This window comes from Micromys minutus (assembly GCF_963924665.1).
Source record: "Micromys minutus genome assembly, chromosome: 7".
Taxonomy (NCBI): Eukaryota; Metazoa; Chordata; class Mammalia; order Rodentia; family Muridae; genus Micromys; species Micromys minutus.
The window spans coordinates 29,834,251-29,840,473 of NC_137976.1; the positions used below are offsets into that span (position 1 = coordinate 29,834,251).

Below are 6,223 nucleotides of genomic sequence, written 5' to 3' on the forward strand. Positions count from 1 at the left end.
CCCTTTAATATACAACAAAGATACATGCACCACAATGTTCATGGCAGCTCTATTTATAATACCCAGAAGCTGGATAGAACCCAGATGTCCTTCAGATGATGAATGGATACAAAAATTGTGGTACATTTACACCATGGAATACTACTCAGCCACCAGAAACAATGACTTAACCAAATTCTTAAGAAAATGGCTGCATCTAGAGAATATCATCCTGAGTGAGATAACCCAGTCACAAAAGAACAGACATAATATGCAGTTACTGATAGTGGGATGCTAACCCCATAGGCTCACACTGCCCCAGAAACAAGTCACAGACTGTGTAAAGTCCAAAAAAAAAGAAAACAAAAAAAAAAGTCATGCTCATTCCTTACACACCAAGAACACATTGACAAATTTCGGGTTACACCCTGTATTACATGTACTTTTTGCTCATTGTAAAAAAAAAGAAAAAGAAAAAAAAGCCAAGCAATGACACCGTTGTATTAGTATACATTTATGCAAAAATGTTTAAAAATTTTTTATCTTTGTTTTTTAAAATAAAGTCTAAAAAAAAAAAGAAAAGAAAAGTTTCATTTGCTGGCCCATAGGTAGCTGCATGAAGAATAAAGTCTTACAGCTCTTGGCTTTCTTTCTTTTTTTTTTTTTTTTTTTTTTTTTTTTTTTTTTTTTTTTTTTTTTTTTTTTATTGGATATTTACATCTCAAATGTTATTCATTTTCCTAGTTCCCCCATCTCTCACTTCCCCTCCCCCTGCTTCTTTGAGGGTGTTTCCCCATCCAACTTCTCCCTTCTGCCTCCCTGCCCTGACATTTTCCTACACTGGGACATCTAGCCTTCACAGGACCAAGGGCCTCTCCTCCCATTGATGCCCAGAAAGGCCATCCTCTCTTACATATGCAGCTGGAGCCATGAGTCTCACTCCGTGTGTACTCTTTGGTTAGTGGTTTAGTCCCTGGGAGCTCTGGGGGTCTGGTTGTGAGCATCAGTATTTGTCAGGCTGTGGAAGAGCCTCTCAGGAGACAGCTATATCAGGCTTCTGTCAGCAAGCACTTCTTGGCATCAGCAATAACGACTAGGTTTAGTGACTACATATAGGATGGATCCCCAGGTGGTGCAGTCTCTAGATGGCTTTTCCTTCAGTCTCTGTTCCACTCTTTCTCCCTGTATTTTCTTTATACAGGAGCAACTCTGGGTTAAAATTTTGAGAACGGTGGGTAGCCCCATCTCCCAACTGGGGACCTTGCCTAACCTCTGTATATGGTCTCTACAGGTTCTCCCTCTCCTTTTGAGGGCGTCTCAGCAAATCTCATTCCTGTTGACTCCTGAAATCCTCTTGTTTTCCTGGCACCTGGGACTTGCTGGTGGCTACCCCCAGTTACCCATCCCCAATTGCTACACACCTCTGTTCAAATTTCTGACCCTCTGAATATCATTCCTGTCTCCTCTCATTCCTGATCCTGCCTCTCTTTTCCCACTCCCCCTCGACTCTTCCTCCAAAGTTCTTCCCACCCTCTAGTCTCAGTGAGTATTTTGCTTCCCCTTCTAAGAAAAACTAAAGCATGTACATTTTGATCTTCCTTCTTCTTGGGCTTCATATAGTCTGTGAATTGTATCTTGAATATTCTGGCCTTAAAATCTCTTTGCTTTCTATACACAGAAACCACATCCTTGTTGACACACTTGACTAGAAAGAATAGTTAACAGGAAGTAGAACTATAGAAGCCAAAAGCAAGGTTAGTACATTTAGGGACTTTTTAGTCCAGGACTTTCCCAGCCATATCCTGTAATCTTTCCCTTGGCCTTTGTCCCTATTTTGGCATTTTGCCTACCTATGGGATTCCAAGGCCTAATTGGTGCTTCTGACATAGAGTCAGTTGTGCTAAGATCTGAATGCCTATTGAGGTCTAGGAGCTTGTTATATTATAACCTTTATATTCTCAGAAGATAAACAAAGACTAAACATTTCCGGGTCTACACCTAACATTGTGATTTGATATGAGTAGGTCTACCCAATGTTGCTAAATAAAGGATAAATTTTTTAAGATTTTTTTAATTTTAAAAGAAGCTCAAGGGTGATTTAATTAAGAGTTTAAAAGAAAAGGCTCAAACCAGACAAGCTGTAGTAAATCTAAGCAGCTGTCCAGAAGAGAGAGACAAATGGGGAAGAAGAAAGCCATGTTCTTTGAGTTAGCTTACAAGAGGGTTAGCTGTGTAAGCTTGAACAAGCAGCCACATGGTAAGGAAGAAAACTTCAGTTAAAGAATAAGGAAGACCAGCTTTTGTGCAGGGCTCCGGTGTTGGCAGCCATGTATCAGAGATGGACCTTCCCATTTACACCTTGAGGCGGTTGTGCCATAACCCTTTCATTCCCTCTGAGCCATACTCGCTCTCTTCATGTAGCTCAAGTTCTTTGGTGTGTTTTCTGATCCCCGTGCCCATGGCAGCTATCTATTAAGGCCAGCTTCAGTTACATTGTAAGTTCCAGGACAGATTTCGCTATAGAGTTAAACCTTGTTTCAACAAAGTAAAATACAGTAAATAACAAACAACAAAATATTTGTTCTTTTTTTATTACTGGAAGAAAGCCTGATGCCAGGCAAACTGTCATCAATAGAGAGAACCTAAAAGCCATCTCAGAGATTTTAAGGAAATTCTGAGATTAAATATTTAAATTTAGAAAGTTATTATTGAGAATGACAACTTAATTATGACTGCTAATTCTTAGAAATATTTTTGTTATATAATTTAATGTAAATACATTTTCTAGTATGTTTTCTATGAGACAAAAAATGTTCGCTGCACTATGTGGAATTATATAAATAAATACACTGTTGTTTGGTTTTAATTTAAAAGTGGCAAATAAAAGAAAATGCATAACAAGGAGATAGACGCAGAGAAGGAACATAAAATTTACCCACATCAGGTCTGCCAGATTTTTTTTTAAAGATAGCAAGTGAACCTTAAATTTCTTATTAGCAATAGTTATGTTTGTCAGGATAGGCACACCCTATGTAATCACGCCCATGAAGTACAACACTGGTCATTGCTTACCTAAAATTAAATTTTAACTTGACATTCTGAAGGATTTTAGCTTGTTAAATATGGCAGACTCAATATGTTAAATATACAAATTGCATCTTAAAAAGGCATACATTGAATGTAAGTATGAATGGTGATAGTTTTTCCTTTCAGATATTAACATGCCACGAGGACAGAAAGGGGGAAAAGGGGAAATTGACAGGAGGCATTTTCTCTCATTTGTTTACAAGTATTTTCTGTCATCTGTAACCTGCTGGGGTTTTTGTAAGCAGATAAAAATTAGAACTTGTCTGGGAACTCATAATAGTTGGTAGCTTCTTCGGATTGTGGCATTCAGGGCTAACATGCAAACCAATAAGGATGCAAATCTAATAAGGAGGCCTCCTTATACTTCGAATTAACTGCTTAAGGAAATGAAGATGGATAGCAGCCTCCACATGACTTTAAACTGCAGTTTATTTTTAAGCCACAAAACCATAAACAGCTTTGTTTCAAACAAATGTAGACTTTCTTTGCCATAAAACTAATGATGACCCAAGATTAAAATCTGTGAGCTAAAAGAAAATATGTGACATTGTGTTTAATCAATACATCAAAATTATAGTTGGGAGGCTATTTCCGAAGACAGAGGGAAACTGGGAGCTCATGATGTCTTGGCATATCTCCCTAGCTTCCCATATTATAACCATAACAGATCTTTTTTATTCTTCTTCATAAGCAAAGGAAACTTCATTCACTAAATGCTTAGTATTTAGTGATTTTTATGTAAAACAGAAAAGGCTTTATATTCAATAGCTTTTCGAAGCTCTTTTTCTCTCCTGAGGTCAAGACACAGCTGTTTGTTTAATTTACAGAGCAAAGATCTAAACAATAATGAGTAAGCCCCTTACCACATCCCATTCTCAAACATGCTAAAAACATTACATTAAACTGTCAACAACTAAATGTATTACTTATTTCCCAAACATCCACTTCAAGCCTGTTTATTACAGGGAAAAAAGAAGTTTTACCATGATGTTTACTCAAGAAAATATTAACTATTGATATTCATTTTAAAAGTGGGCCTTGTTCAAGCTAATACTTTATTTCCTAAATTAAATATTTACTAGATTATTAATAATCAGTGCTAGAAATTTTTTAAAAGTCTTCATAAGTACATTTAGTTAAATAGTAACAACTTTCCAACAACAGTCTAGAACAGGTAGGGCAATTTCAGGCTCTGAATACATAAGATGCCCTTAACCCCTTTGTCATATTTGGCAAACTGCCTGCCTTATCAAGCAGTTGACAAGATTGAGTTAAACATGCAGGAGACGAGGCCATAACTGTGTTCTTCTAATATTTCCATCTCAAATGTTCCCAGTGTACAGTAATTTTCATTTTCCTCAGCTACTGAAAAAATACATCACCTCTCATCCATGGAAATTGTACATTATTGTATTCCACCTCCTTGCATACAATATTAAGCAATGATAATATTTAAATGAGGGCGGAAGTAAAAATAAACAACACTTTTTACCGTTGAGGCTCATGACGTGGGCCCCTCTTGAGAACAAGAGACTCGTGTCCCACTTTCCAGCGCCCACAGTGAAGATGTCCCACACATCCCCCAGCATCCCCAGCAGCCAAGCCCCCCAATTCCAAAAACCCGAGACTCTTCTTTGATGTGGACATTGGCAAGGAGTGAGTTGGACGAATTGTTTTAGCATTGTTTGCAGATACTGTTCCCAAAACTGCAGAAAATGTCCATGCTTTGTCTACAAGAGAAAAAGGCACTGGATCCACAACCGGGAAACCTCTCCATATTAAAGGATGATCTTTTCACCGAATTATTAAGAAATTTATGATTCAAAGTAGAGACTTCTCAAATCAGAATGGGACAGGTAGAGAAAGTATTTATGGTGAAAAATTTGAAGATGAGAATTTTCATTATAAGCATGATAAGGAGGGTTTGTTGTGTATGCAAATGCAGGCCCCAATACAAATGGTTCTCAGTTCTTTGTCACAACAGTTTCAACTCCTCATTTGGATGGGAAACGTGATATTTGGTCAAGTAATAAAAGACTAGGTGTGGCAAGGATGCTTAAAATGTAGAAGTGAAAGACAAGCCAAACTCTGTGTCTGTGTGTGTGTGTGTGTTTAAAGTACTCATTGAAAATACAATATTATTAAGGAGGGCTTGAATTCCAGAAGTGAATGACATTTATTTTTGAAATCTATCAATGACACTTACTGACATTAAATTAAATGAGAAAATTAAATGATTATCTCAACAAATATTGGGGGGAACCCAGTAATATTTAACACTCATTTTATCTTAAATGTTTCTTAGAAATATAAAAATATAATGGACCATCTTAATATATTTAAAAGCTTAGAGCAAATATCGTAAAATAAGAAATAGTCTCTGCTCAAAGCCAGGATAAAGATATAGATTTAAATCTTCAACATGGCTCTGGACTTCCTGACCAATGGAGAAAGACAAGAAACAAAATGTACAGACATTGAAACTAACGAACAAAAATAAACATTATATGCAGATACCAAGATGTCTCCATGTAGTACATTTGAGATGATCCTTTGATATTGCATACATACAAGTTTTTTACTGTTAATGAACCCAAAATCAATAATCACTAGTGTTATTGCAGAATGTGGAGAGTTGAAAGAAGGGGATGACTGAGGAATATTCCCCAAAGATGACTCTGGTGATAGTCATCCAGATTTCCCTGAGGATGCAGATACAGATTTTAAAGATGTAGATAAAATTTTATTAATATCTGAAGACTTGAAAAATGTTGAAAATACTTTATTCAAGTCTCAGAACTGGGAGATGGCTATTTAAAAATATGTGAAGGTTTTAAGGTATGTGGATAGTCGAAAGGCCATTACTGAGAAAGCAGGTATATCCAGACTGCAACCTGTAGCCTTAAGTTGTGTGCTAAATATGGGTGCTTGTAAATTGAAGCTGTCAACTTGGCAGGGGGAAGTTGACAGTTGCTTGGAGGCTCTTTAAATGGACCCTTCAAACACTAAAGCATATCGAAAACACAAGGATGGCAAGGATTAAAAGAATGTCATCAAGCATTGGCTGATCTTAAGAAAGCGCAGAAGATAAAGTCAAAAAATGATAAAGGCACAGAAAGATAAAGAGAAGGCAGTGTATGCAAAAATGTTTGCTTAA

The 6,223-nt window shown here is 36.8% G+C and overlaps 1 pseudogene across 1 annotated transcript; it reads left to right on the forward strand.

Annotated features, from left to right (window-relative positions):
- The first annotated feature begins 2,157 nt into the window (after positions 1-2,157).
- LOC308422633 (peptidyl-prolyl cis-trans isomerase D-like) lies at positions 2,158-6,223 on the forward strand (annotated as a pseudogene). Its single transcript has 3 exons — positions 2,158-2,236; positions 4,653-5,164; positions 5,680-6,223. The product of its transcript is annotated as a peptidyl-prolyl cis-trans isomerase D-like (transcript).